This window comes from Leptonychotes weddellii, chromosome 1 (genome assembly GCF_054177405.1).
Source record: "Leptonychotes weddellii isolate Sample4059 chromosome 1, ASM5417740v2, whole genome shotgun sequence".
NCBI classification, from domain to species: domain Eukaryota; kingdom Metazoa; phylum Chordata; class Mammalia; order Carnivora; family Phocidae; genus Leptonychotes; species Leptonychotes weddellii.
The window spans coordinates 83856388-83870415 of record NC_138369.1 but is presented as its reverse complement, the minus strand read 5'-3'; the positions used below and the strand labels follow the sequence as shown (position 1 = coordinate 83870415).

Genomic DNA, 14028 nt, shown 5'->3' with positions numbered 1-14028 from the left:
AACTGAATTATTGACGCCCACTCCTCCACTCGTGGGCAAGACTGCTACAAAGGGCGAGAACATGCTTCATGCAGGGGAATGGTTCATAAGTCAGTCAAAACCAAAGTGTGAGGAGTCAGCCAGGCCACCTCTAACTTGTGATAAGCAAAACCCACTAAATTACGAATTTTATTTATTTATTTATTTATTTATTTATTTATTTATTTATTTATTTATTTATTTATTTATGAGAGAGCACAAGATGGGGGAGAGGGAGAAGCAGACTCCCCACTGAGCAGGGAGCCCGATGTGGGACTCGATCCCAGGACCCTGGGATCATGACCTGAGCCGAAGGCAGACGCTTAACCGACTGAGCCACCCAGGTGCCCCTAAATTATGAATTGGTTTTAGAAGATGCTTCTGACACATTCTGAAGCCTTCATAGGGTTTTATCATTTCTTTCTTTTTTTATTTTTTATTTTTTTAAAGATTTTATTTATTTATTTGACAGAGAGAGACACAGCGAGAGAGGGAACACAAGCAGGGGGAGTGGGAGGGGGAGAAGCAGGCTTCCCGCCGAGCAGGGAGCCCGATGTGGGGCTCGATCCCAGGACCCTGGGATCATGACCTGAGCTGAAGGCAGACACTTAACGACTGAGCCACCCAGGCGCCCCCGTTTCTTTCTTTTTTTAAAAAAAGATTTATTTATTTATCTGAGAGAGAGTGAGTGAGTGAGTGAAGGGGGAAAGGGGCAAAGGTAGAGGGACAGGGAGTCTTAAGCAGACTACGCACTGAGGGGCCCGACGCAGGGGCCAGTCTCAGGACCCTGAGATCACGACCTGAGCGGAATCTAAGTTGGACATTTAACCGACTACACCACCCAGGCGCCCCAAGGGTCTTATAGTCTCTAACTTATATAGCAAACCTATCATATCCCTTTGTTCTCAGAGCTTTATCAGCAGACTAACTTTTCTAAAAAGCCTAAAAGCGATCTGGTTCTTAAAAAGAATTTCTTTGGTATTATTTGCCCAAATAGAGAAATACCACTCCAAGTAGTAAGGTCTTTAGAAAGCCACTGTCAGGCAAAGAGATCTGTAAAACTGAAGAGTTTTAGGTGTTAGAGGACACAGACAATTCATTGGCAAGGTGGGACAGACCCTTCCACCATTTGCTTTTGGAAAAAAATAAAGGAAATGGTCATGTCAATGTGTTGTCATGAATTGACTTTCTGGAGTTCTTACGAAAAAGAACTCTCTGAGAATCCTTTCTGCTGTGGATTTCTGGGGTTAGCGCTAAATCTATGCCAGCATTTCATCAGCACCACTGCACCTTCTTAGGTGGTTTCCGGGTGGGACTGGGTCAAAGGCAGTAACCTCACTGGCACTGCGTCCTGGCAATTTGACCAAAACCAGCCATGGGCCCGGCCCACCCTTCTCACTGCAGGGGAAGCTGACCTAGGAAAGGCTTAACCTGCCAAGTCATCAGACCTGGCTCTGTTATAGTGGCAGTTACACAAAGAAAGGTGTTTGCAGTCTGAGCACGCGCACTCCTCTGCCTCGTGATGATCCCCTCAGAACTCCACCTGGCTGGGTCCATCTTACCATGCAGGTCTCCGCTTTTAAATGCCACCTCCTCAGGAAGGCCAATCATTCTACGGTGGCTTTCCTCCTCCCAACATATCGTTCTTGCCTTTTAAATTTTTATTTTAATTTTCTTCTTTGCACTTGTCTCCCTTAATTGTTTACACATTTATTTTTGAGTTCCCCCATCCCCGCCACTCCGCTACACTAGAGACAGGTCTCTAAGAAGCAGGCCCTGATCTCTCTTGCCCATTACTCTATTTCAGCCTTTGGAATATGCCTGGCATATTCCAATAGTAGGTGCTCAATAAATGTGTCAAATATTTAATTACCAACAAAGCTGTTAAGAACAGCATTTCCCCTGGAAGGGAGCTGTTAGAATGAACCACATGCTTCCAGGAACTCAAAGGCTTAGCAGGATTTGGTATTAAAGATAAAGGAGCTAGATCTTCTTTTTTTTTAAATTTTATTTTATTATGTTATGTTAATCACCATACATTACATCATTAGTTTCTGATGTAGTGTTCCATGATTCATTGTTTGCATATAACACCCAGTGAGGAGCTAGATCTTTTTACTGATCCTTCTTCCCCTACCAACCAGCTCTAAAACAGGGTCTGGCTGCCAGTCTCTCTATGGGGGATCCACGGAAATGAATGAAGTAGATCAATGTAACTCTAGTGGCAGGAGATGCTATATTGGTATTCTTACTGAGTTAAGGCTCAGAAAAACATTTCCTATTCTCCAAAGAAAAAGAGTTGAGAATTGTAGACTATAAATCATTCAGGTAGGAAACCAGAGATTTGCTCATTTTGTTTTGGTGAGAACAAAGCAGTTGTTTGCACATTCTTTCTGTCGCACCTGCTCTGGCCTGCCCAGTATAAGCACCTTAGCCAAAAAGTGTAAATGGGTTAAGCACAGCCTTTTAAACAATGAGAAGGGGTAGGTGCCATCTCTGCGATCATCGGGAAGTGTTTTTAGCTAGACTAGGACATCCAATAATAATTGCAAATGGGTACGTTTAGAAAAGCCTTGTGCCTTGTAAATATTTCTGTGAAATATGAAGGCAAAGCATTAAGGCGAAACACAACAAAGTAATAAATAATAATCATTCTTCCATTCTGTGGTCTATTTATTAGAATGACAACGGTGCAATATACTTCCCAACGGTCTAATTTGGCTTTCAACCTCCTTGAATTGTGTTTAAAATTCTTTTAGGCAAGACCAAGAGCACCATAAATGAATAATGCCACACACAAAAAAAATCATTAGGTATGAAAATCTACGAGATGACGCAACCATGCTTGAGTTAACAATAAAAGGATCAACATTTTATAAAGAAGAAATACACTGTTGAATCTATCAGGCGTTCATTTTTGTGGTAAAACAATCGCATTGTATCCATCTAATCTTGTGATTAAGATTCAAATAGGTTCAAAATGATTGATTTGTACCGGCCTATCAAAACAGAAGACATTGTAGTTGTAATCTTTCTGAATAGCAATAGTGTCTTAATCACAAATGCCTGGCTCATTATTTGCTCAAGAGTGAATGACAATTAGCTTGATCCTCCTGCAACTGTTAATGCTACTGTTACTGAAATAAACAGGCAAGACTGAATCAGGTTTCTGACATTCCCCTTCAGTTTACGATCTTCTGATTGATGTTACATTCAAAATGTACTTAGTCATTTTTAGTCACAAACAAGAAGGAAAATGGCCCCCCGAACAGCCCAAAAAAAAAAAAAAAAAAAAAAAGAAGAAAAGAAAAGGTGTTGCAGGAGGGATATTTCATGGCAAGCCCAAAGAACGAAATCACTATGGGATGAATCATGTTCTGATATCATTGAGCCAGAGAAAGACTCCAAGCAAAATATTCAAGTTGGCCTCAAAACAACACAACAACAACAGCAGCAACAAACCTTTAGCCCATAAGAGGTTTGACTTTATACACGGTACTTTGGAACATTAGACCAACTGCTAGAATAAAGCAGCTATTTACACAGATGGTTCTGAGTCTCGATGTTCTTCACATCGGAGCAAACCTCATAGAGGTTTCAGGTTTGCCAGTATCTTCCTCCGAGCACATCTACAAAGACGTTCCCACAAAGGCTCCATGTGCACTTCTCATTGGGGGGGTGGGCCTGGGCTTGGGTCCTTCTCTACCGAGAGCTCTGAGGTTACCAATGGAGGGATCAGGGAAAACAAGAGCACAAGCATTTTCTGATTCTCAGAATTTCTGAGATGCCTTTTGTTTCAGGGGCGCTGGTGAACCAGTGATAATGAAACTACACCTCTGTACACAGACCTTGACCAGCATTCTGGGGCATGTTACAAAGAAAATCTTAATTTTGAAAGTACTGAGCACAAATGAGGAAGAAAAAAGCTCTCCCTGTGCAAGCTTTCTCTATAAGTGTAGAAATATGGCTTAATTTTTAAGGCTTGAAGACCGCATTTAAAAACGTCTAAAACCAGTCCAGACTCTATATGAGAGGAAAAAGAACTGTACAATTTTCATTAACCATTTGTTTCTTTTTTTAAGACAATCTTTTGCATATCTGTTATTGCATTTTTAAACAAGATTTGGTTACCAAGGAAACAGGTTCTGGCCCAGTGTTAATTTGAAACTAAAATATATTTCGGAAGTTAAGCTCAAAGGAAAGAGCCCATGAAATTATTTTGAAAAGTGCCAGAATTTGGTACTTACAGAACCACAGCTGTATGATCTGCAATGAACCATTCTAGGGACTCTTTTTCATTCAGTGAAGCTCTTTTTCTTCTAACAGGGCCATCTACATTTAATACTCCCCCCTTCAAAAATTGTAACTCCTCATCTCTCCGGATAATAGATATACAAATAGCATATTTATTCTTCTATATTATCTAAAATTGATTTTGGAAGCATGTAAGTTTTTATTTCCATCTTTCATATAACACGTTTAAAGACCGCTTCTTAAAATTTAAATATTTTAAATGTTTCTTATTAAGCTTGTTTGCGCTCTTTGAAATTATCTCAAGAAACCCATTTATTTTTAGTTTCAAGCTAAAATGGAGCTGAATCAACAGACTTTTCAAAAAATTCTTTTGTTGTCTAATGGCGCCACACCTATCATATATATGATTTTTTAAAAAGGAATCATCTCACTATTATAGCAGAATCATTTTGTGAGTTTATCAAAGCTATATATTTATATAGTATCTGAATAGGAAAGCCTATCCAATTTAATGCCCTCCCTCCAAAAAATTACAGCTGTCTTATTTAATGTTTGTTCCAAAAGTCATATTTTAATCCATCTAAAATTCTTGCTGCATGGCTCAAAAAAATCTATAAAACATGCAAATTTCGACCTACCTGTATGTATCACTTAATGCAGTGCTAGCATGACAAGACACTCAGCCATTTTTATGTAAAGCGATGGAGACCAACTGATTTCTCCGTCTTCTTGCTCACAAGTTTTAGATGCAATTGTCACACACACACAAAATCATACGCAGAACAGCTTGAATGTACTGTGATCACGAGAACTGAATTTATCAACAGGAAAACAGGATTGAAAAAAAGAAGTTTCTCATCCAAGGTTTCTCTGAGGCTGCAACCAAGGAGGTGGTGTGTTGAATTTTTTTTCCCTTCCTCCTCTGAGAGTTCAAAGCCCGGAGCTGACCACTGCAAAGGCCACTGTCACATTTGCTGAAAATCAAACCACTGATACCAGCACTGAAAATACAAATTTGAGAACCAAGTTGTTTGCACACCATGGAGTGCATAAGAGTTAAAAATAGATTCCACCTTGCCTCCTACCTGCATAATAAATATGTAAGTTTCAAGTGTTTAATTTGATATTCACATTAATTAACAATACAACATACATTATTTAAAAGACAGCAAATGCAAGAAGAAAGGAGAGACACCATCTGGTAGCAGAGTTTTGTTGTTGTTTTTGTTTTTAGGGTTTTTTTTTTTTTGGCTTTGTTAAAAAAAAAAAAAGGTAAAATCCTATTTTGAACGTGATGAAAAGCAAACATCCAGAGGCAAATGAATCGGAACTGAAAGGTGATGTTGAAATATCTAAGGCTGTAATGAGGCAAAAACAAGTCTTCGCTACCAGATGATATGGCATACCGAGCATTTACATACTCACATCTGAAATACTAGGCAACGTGTAATGAATTCTATACACAGCATGCACACACAGCAAAAGCACAGCTAATCCTGCCTGCCATCTTAGGCTCGCAGAAGCAAGATACGCACTGCATGCAGCACACGAGCACTGGGGAAGGAGGAGGCAAGGGACAGCTCACCTTAAATGCAGTATCTGATTAATGTTGTAAGTGACATTGCATATCAGCCTCAGAGTCTTGGTTCAACTGGGTAGGAGGGAACAAAGAAAAATGTCATCAACTGGTGATGCAAGATGAGCCCAATCACTAAACACTGTTTAGCAAACTCCAAATTCTGCAACCAGACAGTAGAAGGCATTTCATACACTTAAGCAGAGCTGCTGCACAATGAATGTGTCCTTTTGCTTCTGAGAATCAAACAATCCTTTTGCTAATGAAGAAAATAAGCTGGAATGAATACTGTCATATCTTCTTGAAGAAAGCTTTCAATACAGTATGTATCTGGTTTGGGATGCATTTTGTAGACGATTAATTTCATAGAATTGCTAACAACAACAACAACAAAACAAAAAACAGTTAGCTATTGTAAAGTAAAAAATAATATTATATAGGGTATAGCTTTTCTAGATTATTTTTCAGATCCTAAATGATGCCGGCAGGCTTGTAGAAGAATGCATGATCGGGCTGTCTGTATCCGTGCTATCACCTCTAACCACAAGCCGTGTAAATGTATCCTGCTAAATGTATCTGCAGTACAGAATGGCAGATACCTTCTCAGTTGCAATTGTATTAAAATGTGAATGAATTTGCTTAAACTTAGAAGCAAATAAAATCAGTACAGAAAAATAAATTTATGCTGAATTCCTTTGGATGTATAGCTGACCATCGTGAACGATAAAAGCTATCCTTAGGATACTGACCTAAATAATGTTAAGACTTGCAGCAGCATACTTACCGCGCTTGCTCAGAACATAGAACATGCAAAATGATTTTTCTCCTCCCTCCCTCTCCAAAAGCTATATTGTAAAGTAACAAGGCATTAACAGGAATATCAAAAGGCTGTATGTATATACATAGTACATACTGTAAGAGAAGAACTGGTGTGTGCTGAAATGCAATGTTTCTTTGTTTTACTTTGAGGCTTATCTTAGCTATGCTTGCACGATGACATTGACATCATGGAGGTCAGGGCTGACACTGGGGTGCCATCCGTTTTATGAGTGAAATGTTTTCCGAAAATTAAATCTCATCTACTCAAACACCAAATTTCATGTCTTCTTCAATACCACCTCCCTACCCCCGCTGCTTAAGATTGATGAGATCTAGTTTGGCTCTGTGTAATAAATTGGAATTGCCTTCTGTAGAGAGTCCAATACATAATTGTAGGAATTAATTTTTTTAAACAAAAAAACCTTCAAGAATTCTTATGCATCCCCTTTCAATCCTTCCTATCAATACACACACACACACAATTGAAGCTCAAATTGCAATGAAATGTTTAACATGTGGAACAAAAAATGTGGAAAGAGCTGCTTATTCAGGATTTTGAAGAAATGCCTAATAAGCAAATACTGTTTTGCTACAAAACCAGTGTCACCATGTCCCCGAAGAGAGGAAAACAGCATAGCTTGCTAGAAAAATTTCCTCCAGAAACTGCCGGCAGGTAAAAAACAGAAAAGCATTTCATTTACCATGCTGTATAAAACAAGAAGTCTTTTATTTTTAAGGAAATAGAGCAGATTCTTTTCCACTTTCTTCAGCTACAAAGAAACCATACCCACCCCCACCCTTAGATCCTGGATGTAAGCCAACATTTTTATAAAATGCTATGAGCCTGATTTTGAATATATATTTACATTTTTCTTCTTACCTCTCCAAAGTCCTTAATTGCCTTGTTGTATCACTGAATATACGAATGTTAATTAATTTTAACACGTGCAAAAATGAATTAATATTTTCTGGGGTTGCTAGTTTCCCAGCGCCTCCATCTTCCATAAGGACTGGCTAAAAATAGTCAGGTTAGCAAAAACATTCAATTTCCCCAGAATTTTTTTAAAGGAGAAAATGTATTCGAACATCTTAACTTAGGTACTAGGTTTCACAACCAGATCTTTTGTTTCTAGCTTTCATTCTATCTCCTTCCCCAAAATCCAAGTGATTTTCAGCTCAATGTGTGGGAAGCACCAGCCCACCTCTATCCCATATACTTAGTCTCTGGGTTGGGTTGTCCAGATGGGCAGTCATACCTGAACCACACCGAATCCTCTTCTCTCTTTGGAGCACATCTCTCCCCCACAACTACTTCAGAAATAAACGTGGCTCTAACGGAAACAGTAGCTCCTGGTCTAACACCAATGGTGGAACCATCTTCCCCACCCCCACAACATTGCTCTACGAGCTCTGGTTAGCACTGACAGCGACAGAAAATTAGAATGGAGTGTCCTTAGGCTAATTCCTCCTTTTTACCATGGGGGTCAAAAATTAGAGAGACTATCAGGCTGAGTTACAAGGTACCAATTTAATACACGGTCATCTATAGAGAAGGGTCCTTAGGGTGGGGTCAGAGGAGGTTGAAGTGAACACCCAGGCATTTGAGGCTATTAGTGTCTGTTCAGATATTCCCCACTAACAACATTTGACAATCATGTGAAGATACTCACAAATTACTATCATGTAGGCTAAATAGACACGATGTGGAATCAACACTGACCACGTAGAACTAAGTCGCTGCCTCCTCTGCCTGGGATAATAAATGACAGTGACAAGGACAGTAATCCATATCAGATACTCAAGAGATGAGTGAATAGTGTTATGTCCTCACAGGGACAGGGTGGTGAATGTGGTCATGTCCCCTACTGATATTCTTAAACCTGGTGCCAAGGCAAGCGGTTTCCAAACCTCGCAGTGGGTTCTCTGTCCACCCTCTGTCAAAATGAGCCTAAAAGCCATGTATCGGTTTATTTTGTGATGTTCTAAAAGTGCTCAATGAGCAAACTTGGCCCGTTTACCAAACCTGCTTGTGTTAAATTTAAACGGCAGTTGAAAGCATTCAGATAGATGAGCTTGTTTAGGCAGACATTCTCGACTAGTAAATCCTGTTTTGCCCTTAAAAAAAACAAAACAAAAACAAAAAACCATGCTCATGCCTGAATTACTTAGGCTTTGTCATGATTACAAGTGGCAAGGGTATGCATTTGCTTATGATTTTTAAAAATTGCATGCTACTCATCAACCTCCTCAGGGCATATACACAAACATTAATTTAAAAGACAAATCCCTTTTTCATGATAAAAATTGTAACCTGTTTCTGCCACTTTGAGGAGTCAAGTATAAGGAAACCTAAATAATCTGACAGGAGCAGGCTAGAGAAGGACAGAGGCAGCAATGAGGGGTGTGTCTTTCACTTTGATTAACACTCTTCCTTGCTCACAGTCTTGTTGCTCTGCAGTCTGAGCTCATTTTATTTTCAGTCCTGTGGGTTAAAGTTAAATTGCATGGCTTATGCAAGGTACATAATTCAAGTATGAACAAAGCTTGACTCTGTATGTTTAAAAAAAGAGTAAAGTCAGGGCACTGAGTCCCAGAGGAATCGTTGGTTTATAAACATTTGGACTGGTTTGCACATTTCTTTACTCCATTCACTGCATTAAAAATTACAGCTGGTTTCCATTTACACCTAATATGGACATTCAACAGTTGTGGGTAAATTTGTTATCAGGTTAGGCCATTCTAATCTAAATTTTTACAAATGAAATTTCGGCAAATATAACGTTTTTGTTTAAATTCTTAGAATTGAGATGTTTGGAAAATTTTACGTGGTTATTACATCTGTCTATAATGAATGTAGTTAGCCCTGGAAATGACGTGGTGACTTAATTTATCAATGACTAAAAATGACTTTGGATGATATTTTAACTTAAATTTTTTGGAAAGTCCAATGCTATTTTGAACATCTACATCTTGCCTAGAGAGCTAGGCAGGAACTTCTGCTTTCTACCTTGGTCAGAGCTAAGGCTATAATAGTAACCATTTGTTGAGACCCTACTACATACTCAATATTTTGGCTGTTATATTATTTAATTCGAACCCAATAATCCTTCAAGATGAGCATTAGTTATCGTCAACTTTGGGTGAGGAACTAATTGGTATTTCTCATCACATAGTATATAGCAGAGTTAGGATTCAAACCTAAGTCTGACCAATGCCAAAGTCTAGATCTTTCCACCGATCCTCAGAGGATAAAACCTCCTCCATCCACATTCTGCCCTGATGTAGGAATCTTCTTCTTGTGCAGAAGCCCTGGTAGAAGGGATCCCCACTCCCCAAGTTAGCTAGGACTAACTTGGTTCACATGAACCAGCCTTAACCTCCCAGGCCCTGGGCATTGTGGGTACCTAGGATGCCACCAACTGGAGACAGGCTGGACCAGCAGGTGGAAAAGATAAAAGAGGAGGAATCCATTAGACCACGTTGAAAAGTTAAGAGTAGAAAGCAGATTAATAACTTGGATCAGAGATTTGCTGTAATTTGGAAATGTTTTATGAGGTGAAAGAAGTGGAGAACTTACATTTCCATCTGAGCAAAATGGAAAAGCTTACATTCCACCAGGTGTCTTTTCCTGTTACAGGTGAGGAAGCTGAGGCTGAGAGGGATCTGGTCATTTGCCCAAGATCACACATTTAATAAGTGAGTTTGCCCATTTGCTGTATTAAAATGTATATCTTGTTCCCTTTTATACCTAACATACTCAGAATTTGTGAGTAAATTTTATCAGGTTGTTAGACTATTCTAATCTAAAATTTTTTTTTTTAATTTATTTATTTGACAGAGAGAGACACAGCGAAAGAGGGAACACAAGCAGCGGGAGAGGGAGAGGGAGAAGCAGACTCCCAGCTGAGCAGGGAGCCCGATGCGGGGCTCGATCCCAGGACCCTGGGATCATGACCTGAGCCGAAGGCAGACGCTTAACGACTGAGCCACCCAGGCGCCCCGACTATTCTAATCTAAATTATCAGTTAAAGAAAAATCAGTGTAACAATCAAGACTGCCCTGGTTTCCATTCACAAATAACATTTTTGTCCTGAACAGATTAAACTAAGTTGGTATTATGAGTTCCTTCCCCAACATATATTAAAAACCGACTTTTTAAAAGCCTAACTTCTGAGTAAGACATTTTTCCTCACCCGTGGTTAATTTTTCAAATGTACCATTTTAGTGATTAACTCTCTCTGTTAGCATCTTACATTTTGCCCCCAAGATCCCTTCCAGCTCTGAACAGTTTGTGATTCTAAAAAATCCAGCCTAGCTTGCTTTTTAGGTCGGTTAGGCCAAGAGCTGGACTCCAAGTCTCCTGCCTCCTGGTTATGTGGCCAGCTGACTATCTTGCTCATTGGCAGTAATTTTATATGCCAACCAGATGGCTCTCAAACGGGGCTTTCTAATCAGCTCCACTCTGCCTGGGAATACGAGAGGAGGATTATGTTCCTCGGTACTCAGGAGGCAGTAGAGTGAATGGTTGATGGATGGACAGGACTGAGGAATCTGAACTCCGGGAAGCCTCTAATTCTTAGACACGAGCTGTCTCACTCCTATCCATTAGCATCTGTGTAAGAATGGGAAAGGACTATATATTTGACGGCAAGGACGAGGCAGCAAACCTTGGGGACCACACTGAGGTTACCCTCCAGGAAAGAGCTGGAGGAAGAAGGGAAATGTGCACCATGTGCTTTTCAACAGAGAAAAGATGGTAAGTGACTTAGGGCTGCCAAGGAGACTCTGGTGGACCACGTCTGCTCCACTGTAACCCAACTCAGACTCTCCTGTGAGAATATCCTCAACAGGTCTCACCACCATTTCGGTATCACTACTTTGACTTTAGCAACAGAATCGTTCCTGCTTTTATTTCTCAGTGCATTTGTAATATGGCACTAATAAAGCCCTCGTGAGCACATGGAGATCAAGAGCATTCCTGCATCCCTAGTCACACATTCATTTGTGGCCACAACTGCTTGCCGCTTCCCAAGTGGAGAGCAAGTAGAACAAGGTTTTACTAGATCCTGCGTTTGCAAAACACATATTCAGCAACACGGTGGAGTTTCTTCTTTCTAGAGAGATTGGCAAGTAGGGTGAAGGGGTGGGGTGGGGATGTAAATCAAAGTGGAGGAGAAAGAACTCTTACAGATTGGTAAAAGCTACCCTATGTGAGAGAACATAATCCTCTCCTGATAGTCTTTCATCCTGGGCAACAAATACTCCAAGACTCAACCTGGGAACAAAGTCATTGGCTTTCTCTTCTCTCAGATAAATGACACAGCTCTAGAGAGGCCATAACAGTGCACCTCATCTCACCAGAGCAGCTTAACAAACCTCAGTGAATCTTCACTTCCTTTGGACTGAAGATAAAAGAATAAGTTTTTGTTGTATTGAATTATCTACCTTTATTCATGTCTCCGGCTTGCTTCCTGCAAGATCTGTGTATCTCCCCCGGCACCTAGAGCATCATCTGGTGCCATGGAGAGGGCTCATGTGGGTCTGCTTTTCACTGACCAACACCAAACTGGGAGTCCGTTCTCTGCTCTCCCCGCTACCAGTGGAATCTTTAGCTTTGTCTCATGAAGCCACTTCCTAAAATAGGAGAACTTGCTCCATGAACTAAGGAGTGGAACTGGGGACTGAAAATACCTATGGAAGTCTTTCAAGTACTTAATCATTTGTTTACCAAGGGCGGCCACAAGTTCTCTGGCAAGTGGATCACAGGCTTTATTTAAATCTGTCCCTCCTACAACAGGGAAAGGGGAGACAGAAATACGAGAGGTCTGACAGCAACACCGCTGCCTCCAGAATGGGCCTCAACATTTCCTTGGCCCTTGGTGTCAGCATACGTTTCATAGAACTATAGGATGGGGAGGCACTTTGCAGGATGCCATCAACCCTTTCTTGAAGGTGAAGAAAATCAGGTTCAAAGACAGTATTATATCTGAAGACCTCGAGCAACCAGGATAAAAGCCCTATTAATTTCTAGTGTTCTGCTCTTCGTAATGCAATAGACTGGCTCAATTAATAAAAAAAATTCCAAGCTTTCATGTAAGTAGGTATTTAATAAATGGTTATAGAATAAGCGAATTAATGAATAGATTCCAGTAACAGGGCTCATAACTTGCTTCTCAATTCCTCTCAGAAGAAAATGTTATAGTATACTTGTTTAAATTTTTTAAGCTCAAGTAAGTATAATTTTAAGCAAAATAGTAAATATTGGCCAAAATATCACCCAAGACCAAGTGTCACTTGAGAAGTATCAGAGGAGGAGGCTTGATTGCTATTTAAGTCAATCAGATTAAGTTTAGCTAGCTGAAGTCGCTAGCTTTATCCTATTTGGTTTGCAAAAAGAAATCTCATGAGTTAGCATGAACAGCTAAAAATAAGTTGCAGGTTTCATTTTCCATTGTTCAGTATGGTTTTGAAACCAAAAGGTGCAAAGCTAGGAGATTCATCAACGCCTACTGAAAATCAACAATTCAAACTGTCACCTTTCTAGCACACTGTCCTGATCTATAGTCCCCCCACCAGGCCCAAGAACGGTGCACCTATGTCCTTTCTCACTGCGGGCCCTTGAGATGAATCCCTGCAATAACACATGGCAGGAAATTGGGGGCTGAGGCCAGTCCTGAGGGACAGTGTCTTATGTGTGAGTGTCTTGTCATATCCGGACAGGATGCCACGTAATCGGCCCCATACGCTCAGCTTCCATCTTCGGTGATGCTGGGGACCCCTCCGTAAGGCAAGGGAGTAAATAATGCTAGAATTTCATGAAGACGGGGCCCTCAAGGTAGTGAGCACAGCGAGGACCCCTTGACGTAGCACATGGCCTTGTGCAATTCCATACTGCAAACCCAGGCGGCTCACCATAAGTTTAATTTCAAAACTGTCCTTTCCAATGCCCAAATTGGCAAAAAGGTGTTCGACAGAAGCGTAAATGCTTCAGCGGGAAGGCAGCAGTCTCCCGCTGTAGTATTCAGCTGTGGTACAAGGCTTGGGAGAGCAGTGCGGCTGTAAGCAAGCCCTCAGCTGAATGAGATTGAAAGGGGGCAAGGAAGGGTTAATCTCCTTCCATTAGAGGAGGGGCCATTTGGCGAAGGTGAAGAGAATAATCTGTATGAAGAGCAGAGAAGACAAAGAGCCATTCCAGAAAAGGAATCACTGTGCAGGGGTGAGAAGGATGATTTGTCCTAGATTTTCACCGTGAGACCATTTCTTAGATCTCTGAGTCTTTACCTCGCTTTGAAGTTACAAGTCTCAGGGAGGGGAAAGGGGGCATATTCACACTCAGTGCTGGAATACTTGAGCTTTGATTC

The 14028-nt window shown here is 40.5% G+C and overlaps 2 protein-coding genes and 1 long non-coding RNA gene across 4 annotated transcripts in view; 1 reads left to right on the top strand and 2 right to left on the bottom strand.

Moving 5' to 3' along the window:
• Window positions 1–14028, bottom strand: part of PXYLP1 (2-phosphoxylose phosphatase 1) — a 336729-nt gene that overhangs the window by 178419 nt on the left and 144282 nt on the right. The gene's annotated exons all lie outside the window — the stretch shown is intronic.
• LOC115938511 (zinc finger and BTB domain-containing protein 38) overlaps window positions 1–14028 on the bottom strand; it is a 79355-nt gene that overhangs the window by 55287 nt on the left and 10040 nt on the right. For both annotated transcript variants that reach the window (XM_081827240.1, XM_081827233.1), the window contains one exon: window positions 5858–5923. The gene's annotated coding sequence lies outside the window, so the exon portion shown is untranslated. The remainder of the gene's footprint in view (window positions 1–5857; window positions 5924–14028) is intronic.
• LOC145722781 (uncharacterized) lies at window positions 6031–10813 on the top strand. Its single transcript, XR_014147317.1, has 3 exons — window positions 6031–6170; window positions 10305–10363; window positions 10506–10813. It is a non-coding gene; the product is annotated as an uncharacterized LOC145722781 (long non-coding RNA).